The following is an 18,568-nucleotide window of genomic DNA, read 5'->3' as shown; positions in this document are numbered from 1 at the left end:
TCCTATGTTGGGACACTGGGGTGGTCTGCTCTGAACTACAGATTTGCATTTCAGCAAAAGTAATTACTTCTTCACTTAATAGCCGGCTCCCAGTCTTCTCAACAAAGCACCAGAGGTTATTGAGAAGGTACTGTCCCAATTTTCTTTTCCAGGGATAAGAGTCTTCCATTTTGAACAGTGGGAACTTGATTTTGTTATATCCTTATCAAAATTTGCTCCCAATTCCTTTTGAAGTACTACAGCCCCACCAGACACAGAACAGAAAACACTAAAAGAAAACTCAACGAACAGAACCATTGATAGATAACATCAATAACATCAACTTTGACTCGCTTTGATAGACTATGAGTAAGGGAACAGATGAAAGAAGAGAAAAAAACAATGCAACCAGTTTTTGTCCCCTCTGTGAGAGGACAGCACTCCTTCATGACATAGGTTAATATCAGTAACCTCTACTTTCAATTTATCTGAGAAATGGGGTTTGCAGTGAGAAATGGATCATGAGCTAAAAGATGTCCAGACATCAGACTTCATGAAACCCTCCTCCATTAATAGAGCACACTTTCTATAGTGTTGATGGTAATTTTCCTAGGGCTTCCCTGGTGGCTCAGTCAGTAAAGAATCTGCCTGCAATGCAGGAGACCTGGGTTTGATCCCTGGGTTGGGAAGATCCACTAGAGGACGGCACAGCTACTCACTCTAGTATTCTTGCCTGGAGAATCCCCATGGACAGAGGAACCTAGCGGGCTGCAGTCCATGGGGTCCGCAAAGACATGGACACGACTGAGCAACTAAGGACACACTCAGATACATACACATTAGTCAATGTCCCAAATAACCAATCATATACATTTTCAAGATACTTGTCTTGGGTCTGATGTGATTTCAAGATACTTGGGCATGGAGCATGTCAGAAAGAGAGAGCCCCAGAAGAAATTCCTACCTTTTCCCCTGGTCTCCCTAAAGTTCCCATGCTTTAAACAACTGAGCCAAATATTCAACTAATTTCATATATTAACTGTCCCATCTAATCCCTTGTATCAACACTCTAAATCATATCTGGCTCATAATAAATAATATAGCCCCTTGCCTGGGTCAATATTTGAGTAGACAAATGTAGAGGTCTTGAACTTATAATGCTCAAATCCCTAGCTCTCTGGAGGACTTGGACTTACAGAGAAATGGTTCCCCTTGCCACTATTATTGTCTCATGTCATCCAGGAAAACAAATTTAATAGAGCCGAGGGTGGGTGAGTTATTCTGACTTAATAGCAGACAATTAACCTTTGATGATTTTGACTGATATAACTGAAGCATTTTCCCCAAAGCTCAATCTAGTATCCAGACTAATGTGCATAAGGAGGTAGTAGATATGTACCACTTATCAATTTGAGTCTAATAACCTTTTTCAGAATATTAATTTTTTAATAACCCCAAAGCTTACAACATTATTAGAAAATCTTTAGACTCCAGAGTTTTCAATGATACTACCAAGGTTTCTCCATAAAAATATCTAAAATGGGAAAAATATTTTCATATGGCCTATCTCTATGGAATATCTACTTCAAGTAAAACAGAAAATAACTACTTGTATTTATTGGCAATTACACTTTTATAATATTCAACAACCACCCCTGAGATAAAGCAAAGGAGAATTCCATACGTGTCTTTCTGAGGGAGCCCAACATTATTGATCATTAAATAACCAGCCCATAATTGCTTATTTGCACCCAAGAGATAGATTATTTCCTCTTAAACTGATTTTGACCCTCATGTTAGTACCCCTGGGTGTGCATTAAATATGAACAATAAGATTAGAAGGTAGATCAATGAGTTTTTTTCCCCGAGTCTTTATTAACCTCTCGTGATACAAAGCGGTAACACAATGAATACCAAAACTCCTACAAGGTGCTGAGCACTGTATGGGCACTCTGTATGCATAATTTCATCTTCGTAACAAGCCCATGGGATAGATATAACTTCCCCAATTTTACAAATGAGAAAACAGGCCTAGGAATGCTTACTCAAGGTTAGACTTCTTTACAGAAGAAAACAGGACCTAAACTTAGTCTGTTGGACTCCAAGGACAAACAGTAAAAATGCCAGGCTTTTTTTTTTCGGGGGGGGGGGGGTGGCATCAAAGTAGAATGGCAAATAACTGACTTTCTGTTAGTACTCCACAAGACAATCACGCAGAAGCAGTATGCAAATAGTGATACGGAAATTAGATGCAGGCCCTGTTGTTACTGCAAAGAGAAAGCCAAGATAATCCTTTCTGGATCAACTTTTCTTTTAATAAAACAGTCCTTCATTCAAATGTTTAGGAAGCACCACCCTAGTACAAGCACTGTGCTCCACAGCACAGTGGGGACCCTAACAGATAGAGCCTCCATGGGGCATCATATTCCAATGAGATGAAGGTGAAACAAACTAATCTTCTCAAACTCTGAGAAGTCCTGTTAGAGATTATCAGAAGGCAACTTATAGACTGAACTATCTGCAAAGAGGGCTTCCCTGGTGGCTCAGATGGTAAAGAATCTGCCTGCAATGCAGGAGACCTGGGTTTGATCCCTGGGTTGGGAAGATCCCCTGCAGAAGGCAATTCTTGCCTGAAGAAGTCCATGGACAGAGAGCATGGAAAAGCTATGGTTTTTCTAGTCATCATGTACGGATGTGAGACCTGTACCATAAAAAAGGCTGAGAGCCAAAGAATTGATGTCTTCAAACTGTGGTGCTGAAAAAGACTCCTAAGAATACCATGGACAGAAAGGAGATCAAACCAGTCCATCCTAAAGGAAATCAACCCTGAATTTTCATTGGAAGGACTGATGCTGAAGCTGAATTCTTTGGCCACCTGATGCAAAGAGCTGATTCATGGGAAGGACCCTGGTGCTGGGAAAGAATGAAGGCACGATGAGAAGGGGACGACAGAGGATGAGATGGTTGGATGGCATCATTGACTCAATGGGCATGAGTTTGAGCAAACTCCTGGAGATACTGAAGGACAGGGAAGCCTGGCATGCTGAAGTCCATGGAGTCGCAAAGAGACAGACATGACTGAGTGACTGAACAACAACAACATCTGGAAAGACTTCCTAAGGAAAAGATAACAATTAAGGTTAAGTTCCAGAAATGAGAAAAGGTGAGTCAGGTAAAGAGTGGATGGCAGTGTTCTGGGCAGAGAAAACAGGGGAAAGATGCTAAGGTAAGGAACAGCTGGATAAATCAAAGCTGAAAGTGAGTCAACATGGCTGGAGAGAAAACAAGAGAGGAAATGAGGGAAAGATAAAGTGGGAGAGGTGAGTCAAGGCTGGGCCATGTCCAGCCATGTAGGACTGGAGTCAATACTTTTCCTTTGCTCTACAGTGCAATGAGAAACCAGTGAAGGCTTGTAAGCATGAGATGACATAATCAGGTTATGTTTTACAAAGATTATCATGGGTGCTTTATGGACAACTGATTAGAAGCAGCACAAATGCAATCAGGGGGACCAGTTGAGAGTAGTTCAAATGAACGGCAGCAGCCAGGGCAGTAGTTCGAATGAATGCCGGTAGGCTGGGACAAGGCAGGTGAGATCTCGACTGAAGCAGGTGGATAGGTGTCAGAAATAGTATGTGAAACTGACTGGATAGACTTAAGGGCTGAGGGAGAATGTTGAGTGTTAACACCTGGTTTCTACCTTGAGTCACTAGGTGAACGGTGGTCTGTTTAAGAGGGGCACGCTGCAAAGGTGGCAAGGATCTGGAGGAGGAGGTGAAGAATAAGATCTCTAAATGGCCCTAACTGGTTAGGTATATGATAGCTAAGAAACATCCAAGAAAACACTCAAGCAGTCAGGTAGATGTACAGTTCTGAAGGTCAGAAGAAAGGTCTGCATCTTTCTGAATGAGAAGAGTCCTAAGTCTTTCTGAACCTGAGAACTAGTTATCATCAGCACCCACACATAAAAACACACACTCGGTAATCATTCACCAAGCATTTAAAATCAACCCTTAACCAGGTCAAGCCTCTGAGCAGTTCAGGTATACATTACCCAGCTTAATAAATCTATAAGGACTGTGAGGAAGCAGCTCCATTTAAAATCAGACCCTCCACAGAGGCCTGGTTAAAGTTCAGGGATGTTGTGATTAGCTGGCAAGAACTGCCCTTAGACTTTCTGAGAATGCATTCATTCCTTTTGAGCTGTATAGGGCAGGCCTTGGGAATCCAAACTAAACATTTGTGCAGGTAACTCCTGAGAGCCCAAGCTGTTTTCTGAGGAATCTGATGTGAAGAGTCCACTCATTAGAAAAGACCCTGATGCTGGGAGAAATTGAGGGCAGGAAGAGAAGGGGACAACAGAGGATGAGATGGTTGGATGACTTCATCGACTCAATGGATGTGAGTTTGGCAAACTCTGGGAGATAGAGAACAAGGAGGCCTGGTGTCCTGCAGTCCATGGGGTTGCAAAGAGTCTTAACACAACTTAGCCACTGAACAACACTGGCTGTCTCTCCAGGCTCCACTACTGTCTGTATAACAATGGACTGCCCTTCTATTCGGCAGAAAACGTACAACTTCCAAGTGGTCCTAACCCCTGTGACAACTCAACCTCATACATACTTAGTGGTATCTCAACACAGAGCACTCCTTCTCTCCATTTTTTTTTTTTTTTCCTGTAAGGAATGTCCCCTTCTATTCCACCTGGCAAATTTTAAGAATCAGCTCAAATATCATTTACCATTAGAACCTTCAGCCAACTACTCCAAGAAGACATACCCTCTGGTTGGGCTCTGACAACACTGTATGCTGCTGCTGCTGAGTCGCTTCAGTCGCGTCCAACTCTGTGCAACCCCATAGACAGCAGCCCACCAGGCTCCCCCGTCCCTGGGATTCTCCAGGCAAGAACACTGGAGTGGGTTGCCATTTCCTTCTCCAATGCATGAAAGTGAAAAGTGAAAATGAAGTCGTTCAGTCGTGTCCTACTCAGCGACCCCATGGACTGCAGCCCACCAGGCTCCTCCATCCATGGGATTCTCCAGGCGAGAGTACTGGAGTTCCTTTACAGCACCACACACACTGTGCCTTAATCATCTGTGAGCCTATCTAAATCACTCCCCAACTAAGTACTTCAAGGATAATTTCTTTTGTTAATCCCCAAATCAGATACAGTACAAGGCAAACAGGAGGCACTCAACAAGCTGCTGAATCAATGAAAAGCAAGCTAACTCATATTATTCAGTCTGACAATATCTTCACTGATTTAGCATTTATGCTTTAGCTACTGACAAAGTCTACAAACTAAAGAGACTTTTTTCTTATAAAAGCTCAATGATAATGTCTATTACTTATTAGTAATTACCTTCCAAACAGGAATTCATGGGGTAACAAATCAAGTTCAATTCTAGCAACATTTCCTTAAAAGGAAAAATATTTTACACATCCTTCTGCCACATATAATAATCCATGGAACCTGAACTTTGTTTTGTTGCCAGTAAATTCAAATCAGTATCAACTGTAATAATTAGTCTAATCCAAAAGTTCCTTAGGGGCTTCCCAGGTGGCACAGTGGTAAAGAATCCGCCTATGTAGGAGATGCAGGTTCGATCCCTGGGTCTTGAAGATCGCCTGGAGAAGGAAATGGCAACCACTCCGGTATTCTTGCCTGGACAATCCCATGGACAGAGGGGCCTGGCGGGCTACAGTCCATAGGACTTGCAAAGAGTTGGACATGACTTAGCAACTAATTGACAAATGAAAGGGGTAGTTACCTTTATGGTAGATATTGTTTTTAAATTCACTTTCCATCTCAGAATATTTTAAAAATGGAAGATTTAATAACTAGATAACAACACATTATGCAAGTTTCTGGGTATTTCATGGAGAAATTATGGTTAAGAGAGTCTATAAGAGTCTATACATTAGAAGTGATACTTATAGATTATCATATACAACACAGAGAAGAATGAAAGTTCCCAAACCATTCAGAACCAGATAAACCCAAGCCTTAGGAATAGAGTTTTCTGGTCTCAGCTCTTGCCCTGGATTCATGGGAACAACGAAACCTTGCAAAAGATCTTCTTTTCCCCCGATATCTTCAAGGCTCCTGTTGAGAAATCCACAGTAACATGCAGACACAGGAGTGACAGTGAATTATCTCCAATACACCTTATGTAATATACTTTTGTTCTTATAATCTCTAAATTAAAGCTTTCAAGTATTAAGTCACCAGATTCTAAACAGAAACTCTGCTCTTACACAACCACCTGCATACACTTCATAAGCAGCAGTGCTGATGGAAGGAGGCAAAAGATGTTACTAGAGAGAAGGCTAAGACAATCGCTGACAGTTCTTGAATGATAAAGGTACAAACATTTTACAGCAACTTAAAAGAAGGAACCATTATGTTTCTTTGAACATGAGCTAAAAAAAACAAAACAAAAAACACATAACAGAAAATTTGCTTTTTTTTAACCATGTGTAAGTGTACAGTTCAGTGGTGTTAACTATAGTCACAGTTGGAACTAGACTATCTAGACCTCAACCCAGACTTGTATCACTTATTATTGGTGATGTGCAGCCACACAACTCGAACCAAAAAGCAAAGCTGAAAAAGCCAGTAAGTGAAATTCAAAAACTGAAGATCAGAATCAAAGCTAAGGGTTAAAACCAATAAGATGGACCATTTATTAATGGTCTGATACATCTCAAACCCTTAGGCTCTTTGCCTTCATTATCCAATTTAATCCACTTTAAAATCCTGACAAGCAGGTATTATCTTCTCCATTTAACAGAGAAGGAAACTAAAGGGCAAGGCGGTTAAGTAGCTCTTCCATGCAGGAGATAGGTGACAGATTCCAAGGCTCAAAAAAGAGGTCTGTATGATCACCTTCTTTCCATGACACTTAAGCTATAATGTTTCTAAAATCTGACCTCAGTGAACCAACTCAACAATCCTACCTGAATACCAGAGACATAGTCATTATGTGCAAGAGTAAGGTGAAAATGCACATATTTATCACTATTTTTAATAAGCTATTACCATTTTCAGACAAAATACTGGCACTTTAATAGAATTCTTCAATTTCTTTAAAAATATAATATAAACTAGAACCCCTTCCCCACCAAAAAGTTACTGGGTCAAATCTTTAGCTAGCCAGGTACTATGTCAATTCAACAGTCACCTCCTAAACCCTGTTAAACATCAAATGAAGGCAGAGATACCAATATAAGGTAAACTTGCACTTCAATGACCCAGAAGAAGAGAAGATAAATCCACAACACACAACTGCACATGTTAGGTAACACAACCAAACTGCAGACAAAAAGCCATTGCTTTTTGTTAAGGAAAGCAAGAAATGCTATGGACTGATCTTGGGAGTGTGGGGAAAGCATAAAGAATGCCATTTAATGGCATGATCTGGTTTTTAATATTTGGCCTCTGAGGATGGGTCACATGGGTTGCAGTCCTAACTCCGCTACTCATGAATAGGCAATCTCAGGTACATTATTTAAACTAAACCTCAGCTTCCTCACTTAAAAAAAAAAAGGGAGATGGTGGTGGTGATGAGAAGGATGATGGTGGTAGTAATGCTACTACCCACCTCGTGAAGTGTGAGGAAAATCAAATTGGATAACGCTTATACCTAACAGAGAGTAAGTACATGGAAAGCACTCCCTAGATCTTATCATTCTCATTATTTTAGGTGAATAGAAGCATGAATACAAAGGGCAGAGGACTGTGAACTACATAGAACAGATCAGAGGATAAGGAGAGTGGGTCATGTTAGACCAAGTTAGAAAGGCAGGGCCCTGGACACAGCACAGAATTTCAAACTTACTAGGCAGGCAATGGTAAGTCATCAGCCAAGGAAACGTCTTTAAAAAAGAAAAAAAAAAAAAAAAAAAAGCCAGGCGTTGGGTCCTCAACTCACACTAGGTAAAGGGTGGTTCCTCCTCTGTTAATTCTTCCCAGATCACCATTTTTCCTTGTATTATTATTGGGACATCAAGTTGAGTCACTTGATGCTAAATAATGCATCAATTCTCCTATGAGTTCACTTAGAATTGCAACATCTGGGTGGTTGAAAATTCAATAAGTGACCCGCCCCTCTGTTTAGCTAACCTCAAAGCCATTTCCTTCCATGCCCTCTATTCTTGTTCCAAACAACTACCTGACATCCTAAATTTTAATATCCTCCTAGCCTAGAGGATGCTGCTGAAATATAGTCCACTTCTTTCCTGGCACAGGTCTCCGGCAGCTAGCCAAATAGTTCCCCAAAGCAAATCATCAGTCAGTCATCTTTCACTGTCACTGTTATTCTTATTTAATCATTGAGGTATTAACATCATTCCTTTGCCAGTGAAGCCCACAGTAGGAGAAATTGGTCTGCTCCTGGTCTAGTTACATCTTAAGAATGCAATCTGACTGGAGAGCTGTCCTTTCCAGGGAAGCTGTGAGAATGAGACAGCTCCCCAGTCTCCCATTCACAATTTTAGTTACAGCCCATTTTCTTGGAAGGTTTTCTTTAAGGACTGAGCTAAATAAAAAGGACTCCTCCATAACTTTTTTATAGTCTAAAAAGTACAGAACTAGAACACAAGCTTGTGATATTTTAGTCTTCTTCTGTTTTTTTCAGAGGTGACCAAACTGACTCCAAAAAATGAAGGCTGTGTTCAAATTCATTTAACTGGTTATTACCAGACAGAAAAAAAATCTGGGCCAACATGTCTTCTACTCGTTTTCCACTATCGAGAATGAAAGCCCACTTATATCTGTTGTGTGTGTACGTAAGTGTAAGCATATATATTTTAGAAAATCCAATAAAATAATGTATGTAGAGTAGTTAGCACAAAGTCCTCCATTCAGTACATGTTTGATATTGTTGTGTGGGTGCTCAGTGGCTATGTCATGTCCGTCTCTCTGTGACTCCATGTGCTGTAGCCCACTGGGCTCCTCTGTCCATGAGATTTCCCAGGCAAGAACACTGGAGTGGGCTGCCATTTCCTGCTCCATGGGATCTTCCCTATCACTGCTGCTAAGTTGCTTCAGTCGTGTCCAACTCTGTGCGACCCCACAGATGGCAGCCCACCAGGTTCCGCCGTCCCTGGGATTCTCCAGGCAAGAACACTGGAGTGGGTTGCCATTTCCTTCTCCAATGCGTGAAAGTGAAAAGTGAAAGTGAAGTCGCTCAGTCATGTCCGACTCTTCGAGACCCCATGGACTGCAGCCCACCAGGCTCCTCTGTCCATGGATTTTCCAGGCAAGAGTACTGGAGTGGGTTGCCATTGCCTTCTCCGGGGATCTTCCCTACCCAGGGATCAAACTCGAGGCCCGTGTCCTGTGTCTCCTGCACTGGCAGGAGGATTCTTTACCACTGAGCCACCTGGGGAGCCTGTGACATTGTTCCTCTTGCTATTATCATTTTAAAGAATACATGGAATTACTATTATGCTCCCCTCCTACTTAGTAAGCCTCCATCCTTCCCGACTACACAAGTTTCCTTATACCATAGTAATAAGTACCAGCACTGTCTCCACCATTCTTCCTTGACTTGGGGCTTTATAGTCAGAAAACAATTCATTTTATCTGTAAAATTATAAACCTGTAGAAACTTCCATATTTGTTTTTACCAATGAACACAAATTAAAACCAAAAACTTCACAAAGTTGCTTGCAAATAACTGGTGTGTTTTGTTTGGGGGGCCATGCTGTGTGGCTTGTTGCTGCTGTTTAGTCACTGTCGGGTCTGACTCTCTTACGACCCCAAGGACTGTAGCCCACCAGGCTCCTCTGTCCATGGGATTCTCCAGGCAAGAATACTGGAGTGGGTGCCATGCCCTCCTCCAGGGGGTCTTCCGTATCCAGAGACCATACTTGAGTCTCCTGCACTGGCAGGTGGATTCTTTACCACCAAGCCACCAGGGAAGCCTGGCGGGTAATTTAAAAGATATTAATTCCCTGACCAGGGATGGAACCGGTGCCCCTTGCAGTGAAGTGTGGAGTGCTAACCATTGCACAACCAAAGAATTCCCATACTTTCATCACACTTTCACTACTCTTTGCAAATGAGAATGAACAGGGTTGATTATGTATATATATACAATTATCTTATTTAATTGCATGGCCAGAGCATCATGAATATGGGTAAAGTGGAAGGAAGAGTCCATGCTACCTACAGAACAGGAGGGCATAGCTATAGTAGGCAATGCCAGCTTTTCCCATGGCTCATTTTTCTGCTACTCCCTATACCGCTAGCTTGAGTGATTCAACATCCAAAGATGCCAAAACCACATATCCCTCCTCTGGCCATCATGCCAGCTCCTGAAATACAGATTCTTGAGAGCTGGAACCATAAAGAAGGCTGAGTGCCAAAAAATTGATGCTTTCAAACTGTGGTGCTAGAGAAAATTCTTGAGAGTCCCTTGGACAGCAAGGAGATCAAACCAGTCAATCCTAAAGGAAATCAACCCTGAATATTCATTGGAAGGACTGATGCTGAAGTGCCAATAATTGGCCACCTGATGCAAAGAGCCAACTCATTAGAAAAGACTCTGATGCTGGGAAAGATTGAGGGCAGGAGGAAAAGTAGAGGACAGAAAATGAGATGGTTGGATGGCATCACCAAATCAATGAACATGAGTTTGAGCAAACTATGGGAGACAGTGAAGGACAGGGAAGTCTAGCATGCTGGAGTTCATGGGGTTGCAAAGAGTTGGACACGACTGAGTGACTGAACAACAATAACCATAATCAAACAGAAAGGGAATAAATGGAAAGAAACATTCAATCTCTTTCAAACCTCATATCTGATTTCCTTTGGAGACCTGATGTCTGATTCCCTGACATGCTCTGGAACTCAAAACAGTTGTTTACATCTGTCTGCCAATTGCTATTCCAAGAGCAGTGTCCACCTGCACACACTTGTGTAATCAGATGGGGAGTTACACAAGAGGCCACATTTAATGCTTAATGGTCAATCATTTGACAATAGGAGAGCAAATACATTCAAATGCTGTTTGCTGGCACAGAGCCAAAATCCAGTGAACGGGTTCTAGATTTTGGATAAACATTAACATCCTCTGACATAAAATTCTCTATGTAAAAACATTTTTGAGAATTGAAGATACCAAGTTCAAATTAACTACAACATATTCGATAGCTGAATTCCACCACAATTAAGGCAGACACATGAAACAGTTGGTAAAACATTCATGAGTTAAGTAAACACTCCCAATGTACCAGCCAAAACAATATCTCCTGATGTTTGGTACATGGCATTTTAGATTTTACACATGTACTGCAAAACAATTATGGCATTAAATAAAGGAATTTTTATTAAACAGCTGAACTAAATCGTATATTACAAACATGAACTCTCAGATACCTGAGCAAGTGGTATCTCGTTGGGATTGTAGGTTTTCAATCTTCGCTGTTTCTAACTAGGAGAATATAAAATACAATCCAAGCCACTGGAATTATCCCTGGTTTTATATTCTCACCATACAGTGATATGTTCAAGGCATAAAGTGCTACCTAAATGCATGGTCTGGTCTCAGACTAAAATGAGGAAAAACGGTCACATTTGGATTGCATGTACCAGGCAGAGCAAAACAAGAATCAAACACCTTTCAGGGAAAGCAAACACCTACAGTTACAGAGAATGAGTTTGGGGAAGCAGGCCCCAGGGTGTGCACTTCTTGGTTCTAAGTGCTAGACATGGTGTGTGCAAGAAAAAAGGAGGGAAAAGCACACAAGCAAGAGAGAGATGACAAAGTGGAGGGGCAGGGCTGGGAAGGATCCGACTGCACTGAAGCCCTGTGCTTCTCAGCTGAGTAAACCACAACAGTAGGCCTGGGAGACGTGACCCTGGCTGCTGAACTCAGCACACCCCCTCAACAATGTTCTGGATGTAAACACTTTTCTGTTTCCTACATGGCAGTGTTCTGCTTCTCCAAGAGAGCTACAAGTATTTGGAAAAATGCCAGAATAGGACAATGGCCATTTAATCTTTGCATTCTTACGTTCTGTAACAACTCTGCTCTCCTGACAGCAGATCCACCATACCGAGGTCACCATGAACCAATTTATCCTACTGCAAAGTAAATCTCAAGTTCAAGTCCTAAGAATCCCAGGGGTAAAGCAATACAGTTCATCCAGGAACCTCCACCCAAAGAAGTGGCCAGCTTGGAGTGCAGCTCTGATTTGGATTTGTCTTCTTCCAGAGAGAAATTCAACTCCACATGAACTCCAGTGTGCATGAACCACTGCTGGATATTAAGCTTTAAGAAGAAGTGACAGGATCAAGAGAACATTCAATTTGTGACTTAAAAACTACCTAGTACTTTACTTCCTAAATGAAATTTTTTTTTGCAGTGAAGTCTTATTTTTAGAATACAATTTAATCTTCATATGTTTAGAAAATAAGAAAACACAGACAAGTATAACAAAAAATAATAATAGTATCCTTTCCCACTGTCCAAATGTTATCACCATTAACCCTGTAGAATGTAGACCTAAATGAACTGTTATAACCCGATCCTGAAACCTAGCCCTCCACACACATCCCTAGCTTGGGGGTCTGCGGGCCTTTTTGCCTGCAGGGCTCCGTCCTAGCTCGCAGGCCCACTGACAAATAGGTCCATTCATCCACCCGTTCTCCTCTGTACATATATTTATAAATAGTAAGCACAAAATATTCTCTGTCATTCCACATGGTTGGCCAATAAAGACATTGTTTAATAGAGAGGTGCCGCACATACCATGCATGATTTTAAAATGAATAGGATTTATCAAAATATATTAACACAAAAGCCATATTATCATAACTTAATCTTTCTTTAATGACTCTGAGAAAGACTCTTTAAGATTTTCACAATGTTTTCTGGTCATCCCTACGGATTACAACGATAAGCTTTGTGGCTGGAATGACTAAGGCCTAGGTTCAAATTCCAGTTACTAGCAGTTCATCTTGGCACGTAACAAAACTCTCTAAGTATCAGCATCCACTTCTGAAAACGAGGACAAAAGAACCTCCCTGCTAGGATCACCATGAAATACATGTACCCCTCACAGCAGGAGATCCAGGGACAGCAGTGTGGTAGCTACAGGAGAAGCTGTGACTGGGGACAAATATTCTGGCCTTCAGAGTTTAAAAAAAAAAAAATAGAACTTGAGTTTATATCCTAGATGTGAACCTCCTTGCTGTATGTTCACTAGCAAGACACTTAACTTTTTTAAAATTATAATTGTATTTATTTATTTATTTTTGGCTGTGCTGGGTCTCTGTGTGGGCTTTTCTCTAGCTGTGGTGAGCAGGGGCTACTCTCTAGTTGCAATGGGCAGGCCTCTTTAGTTACGGAGCATGGACTCTAGAGTGCACGAGCTTCAGTAGTCACTGCTCCCGGGCTTTAAAGCACAAGCTCAGTAGGGATGGGGCACGGGATGAGTTGTTCTGCGGCACGTGGGATCTTCCCCAGATCAGGAACTGAACCCATATCTCCTTCATTGGCAGGCAAATTCTTTACCACTGAGCCACCAGGAAAGCCCTTAATTGTTTTTATCTTTAATTTCCTTGCTTGTAAAATAAGGATGCTATCTACTCCGGGAGTATTTCCGGAGGAGCCTGACAGGAGAGGCTTTATACAGTAGGGGGCTATGAAAAGTAAACATCAGATGAGTGAACACATGTAAAATGTGGCAATAAGTTCAGGGAATGACAGAACAAGGGCTCAAGAGACTTGCTGCTATGTCCATCAGAATCCAACACAACTAAATTCAAGGAGCAGGGTAGGGGAGATGAGAGCATTTTACCCTCTTAAACATAATGTCTTTGAGAGCTTCGCAATACACCTGTAAGAATTTCTGGCACTCTAGATACAATGCATTTTAGCTAATAGTCCAAACAATGAACCTAAGAGAAATGGCTGTATTTGTGGTTCCCAAACTGGATACCAAGGCATCCCAACTATGAAAATCCCAGAGGGAAACTGCAGGATTATTTACAATTTTTGAAAAAAGGAACAAAACTCAAAATCCACTGTCACCACTACAACCCTGAAGTAGTTTCCAGCTTTTAATTGCACTATATTCCTTTCCTAATGTGTACTTCTGCCAAGTTGATTTTCTTTTAGCAGGTGGTGTGACAGAAAGCAAATCATGAGGGAAAAATTCAGCAGGAAATGAGTGATAATATCAAATCTGAATTCAAAGCTAGATAAATCATGCAGTGTCCTACAGGTATTACATCAAATTTATATGCAACTGTGATTTTTTTAAATACAAAGTATTTTTCTTTCAAATTACATGTAATTATTTTTTCAAACAGCCACTGAGTTGCTAGTGTAGTGCTAAGTTGCTTTCACTCGTGTCTGACTCTTTACGCCTCCATGAATTGCAGCCTGCCAGGCTCCTCTGTCCATGGGATTCTCCAGGCAAGAAACTGGAGTGGGTTGCCATTTCCTTCTCCAGTGGATCTTCAAAACCCAGAGATCGAATTGTGTTTTTTTTTTAAAGAATACAATGAAAGCATTTTTCTTTCAAAGTACATGTAATTATTTTTTCAAACAGCCACTGAGTTACTCAGACATAAATACTTGTTATGTTGCTTGGACATGCATTCTTCATATCAAACATACACACTTCGTATTAGGTATTCAGTTTGGCCTCAGGCACCATGAAGATTTGCTAAGACACCAAGGGCACTGCACACGGAGCAAGTGTGGAGACTTCTGGTCTAGGTTACATCCATGCTTTCTTCCCTCACATCTGATTACAGCCTTCTGGAAATATTCTAAAATAAAAGAACCTCTATAAAGAATTTTAAACTTTCATCTTAAGCCATACAAGAAATTATTAAAAGAAGTGGGTGAGGATGACTCGAGAAAAATATACATACATATTTTTTAACTAGATAAATAAAACTTTATCATAAAAAGAAATTTCTGGGACTTTCCTAGCAGTTCAGTGGTTTAAGACTCCTGTGCTTCTAATGCAGGGAGTACAGGTTCCAACCCTGGTTGGGGAACTAAGATCCCACATGCCTCCTGGCCAAAAGATAAAATTATATTAAAAAAAAAAAAAAAGACTTCTCTGAGTGTTCTATGCAAACAAAGTATCAGATTACATGCATCACCCTAACCACCCTCATAAATAAACTTCACTTTAGGTGATTTCTTTTTACAATTAATTTCTAAAAATATCTTTCAGACTAAACACTGAACTTTGTTCAGTGAACACAGAACTTAGTTTTGCAATAGAGTATTATTCGGAAAGGCCAGTGGTCTTGGTATAACTGTTAACGGCGCCTTTCACTCTTAAAAGTCTTTCATTTGGAAGACTGACTTTATGGTCGCCCTAACTTAAAGAACAAATACATGCTGAAGAAATTAAGATATGATTGTTTATTTGAAACTAAGCATGAAGGAAAATTATAAAACTGGATTTCAGTTTTTAAAAATCTCGATAGCAGACATTTAAAGACCAGGCTGTGACCATCTGACCCTAGAAACCTCCTTCCAATGCCACAGTCCTGTGACTCTTAAGTCACCGGGGTAGACAGTGAACCAGCATTTCCAGAGACCAGAGCTACTGGTGACTTAGGCTCTGCACTTTATACATTCCATGCATGTTTTAGTAAGTTGTTAGTAATAATTAATAACTTGTAATGAGCCAAGTAACAACTTGGCTTTACTTATTTAAAGAAAATACCCAAAAAAGGCAACTCAATTACTCTAAATTCTTACTTATCCAAAAGTTTTTCATGACTGCTAAGTCACATCAGTTGTATCTGACTCTGCCAACCCCAGGGATCACAGCCCACCAGGCAAGAATACTGGAATGGGCTGCCATGTCCTCCTCCAGGGGATCTTCCTGGCCCAGGGTTTGAACCCACGTCTCTTACTGTCTCCTGGACTGGCATAGGCACACTAGTGCCACCTGGGAAGTGCTATTTATCCAAAGGGTTTTGTATGTCATTTAAAAATCTCTACAATTGGATCTTTTCACTAATTCTACCACTTTTTTCCTTCTAACTCTCAAAGTTGCCCTTAAGCAAATTCTAATTACTTTTTGTCATTCAAAAACACACTGCTTATTCACCAACACTCAATTTTCTTCTCAAGAAACTCACTAAGTAGAGAGTTCTCATGTTGTCTCCTGTTCTCTAAAAATGAAAGACAAAAATATATTTTTCCTCCTCACAAAACCTCTTATGCCTCAGGGTAAAAAAAAAAAAATCTTTTGACTTAATAAAATAAGTCTTAATAAAAATAAGCAGAAGCATGAATGAATGTCCATAACATCCAGGCCAAAAATACTACAGATAATTTCTTCATTCCCTTTCTGCAGAATTGTGCTTCAAATATGACAGTATTTCAAGACAGTTAATTCATTGGTTTCATCCTTGCTTTTCTCCACAACTTAGCACCTTCTACATTTAAGGCCTAAGATGAAAATAAATGACAGGGGTATTTCTTTGAATGTTCTCATCATATGAACGTACAGATATGCACCTTCCTAAGCCCTAGCCTGGAAGTACCAACTCAGGAGCCTTAAGATTCAAACCCAGGAACCCACATCTTTTACAAATCTCTTGGGGAATCCTCACATACACCACTGATGATTAAAAAAAAAAGTGCCTCCGTGTGTGTGCACACACATGTGCCTCCATGCATAAAAGAAAGGCTTGGATTCAGTAAACAGCCCACTCACTCTTTTCTCACAATTTTGAGCACGAATGTATATATATTTTTAAAAAGCATAAAATAAGAAACAACTGTGGGGGAGACAGACCGCACAGGTTTTTTAAGAAGTCTCGTTATTACTCAGCCATAAAAAGGAATGAAATTGTGCCATTTGCAGAGGTGTAGATGGACCTAGAGACTGTCGTACAGGGTGAAGTAAGTCAGACAGAGAAAAACAAATATCATGTATTAACGCATATATGAGAGGCTTCCTTATAGCTCAGTCGGTAAAGAATCTGCCTGCAATGCAGGAGATCCAGGTTTGATTCCTGGGTTGGGAAGATCCCCTGGAGAAGGAAATGGCAACCCACTCCAGTATTCTTTCCTGGAGAATCCCATGGACAGAGAAGCCTGGCGGGCTACAATCCATCGGGTCGAAAGAGTCAGACATGACTTAGTGACTAAACCACCACCAATGCATATATGTGAATCTAGAAGAATGGTACAGATGAACCTATTTGCAAAGCAGAAAGAGAGACAAAGATGTAGAGAACAAACACATGGACACTAAGTGGGGAAAAGGGGGCTGGGATGAACTAGGAGATTGGGATTGACATATATACAGTACTATGTATAAAATAGACATATACAATACTATACACAAAACTCTAATGAGAGCCTACTGTACAGCACACGGAACTCTACTCAATGTCCTGTAGTGACCTAAATGGGAAGGAAATCCAAGGAAGAGGGAATATATATACACACATGGCTGATTTGACTTTACTGTACAGCAGAAAACAACACAGCACTGTAAAACAACTATACTCCAATAAACATTAAAAAAAAAAAAGAAGCTTCCCTGCACGTGGATGGGAGGAGCTAGGGAAAGGAAGTACAATTCAGAAACGGACCAATTGCTCTTCACTGTGAAGACAGTACAAAGAAATCACCTATCAGAAACTCAGTTGCAAGGGAGCACCTTGGCTGTTATTTCAAGGAATTTTGTTTTTCCTTGTACGCTGTAAATACTTTCCCCAAACTTGCGGATTCTTTCTTAGGAAAGAATTTCTATCATCAGTTCATTCCTATCTGCAGTTCCCTCCTTATTAGAATTTGTGGTCTAATAAGCATAACATGCTTGACAACACAGTAAAGTATTTTGCTCCATTAGCTATCTTTCTAGCACAGCCACCTAACAAACCTCGAAATCTAGATAAACTTGGTTACCCATTGGCCCACCCAGGTAGGTGAGCAGCATTGCTACCCGGTACCGACAGGTTACTCAATCTACTGAAGAGTGACAACCACCGTTCTCGTATGACCCTCAACACTGCCCATCCAACTGTTTTCATGCCTCTGGCCGATTCACCCTGCATCAACCCTTTCTAGTCTCTTCAAGCCTCCGTCCCCTCTCCATACTCCCTCTTCAATCTAGCCTCCACCCCCTTTGCCTCATAAAGGAAATGAATGCCCTTCCACCAGAACTCTGTCCACTTCCTGCTATGAAATGTGCAAACCCACCACACAGCTGTACCCTCTTCTTCCCTCTCCTGACCATAAAATAAAGGAAGCACCTCTTTCTATCTCTGGAGACCATGCCCTCCTGTTGTCTTTACTCACAGGGCCACAGTGAAAAATAAAGGCTAGATCTGCACACAATGAGTAGCATATCAAAACTTATTCAATAAATTGTACCTGTTTTCACTAACAAGGTTTCCAAGAGAACGCTGTACTCTTGGAAGTGGGAGCTCCAAGGATAAAATAATCCTGTATTCACACAGGAAGAAAGGATCAGATAAGCATGTATTTCAAACAAAATTCTCACAGCTATCTTCTTCCCCAAAACCTGCGAAATAACCCAAATATTTATCACCACAAGAAAACCCTACCTCAGAGCTTAGTAT

General features: G+C 40.9%; 1 protein-coding gene across 9 annotated transcripts in view; it reads right to left on the bottom strand.

Annotated features, from left to right (window-relative positions):
- The window catches only part of FMNL2 (formin like 2), a 332,826-nt gene that overhangs the window by 141,493 nt on the left and 172,765 nt on the right, over positions 1–18,568 (bottom strand). The window lies entirely within an intron of this gene.

This window comes from Bos grunniens, chromosome 2 (assembly GCF_055505025.1).
Source record: "Bos grunniens cultivar Pamir isolate PY7600 chromosome 2, Bosgru_T2T1.0, whole genome shotgun sequence".
Lineage (NCBI taxonomy): Eukaryota > Metazoa > Chordata > Mammalia > Artiodactyla > Bovidae > Bos > Bos grunniens.
The sequence above is the reverse complement of the archived record's forward strand: the minus strand, read 5'-3'. Positions and strand labels throughout refer to the sequence as shown.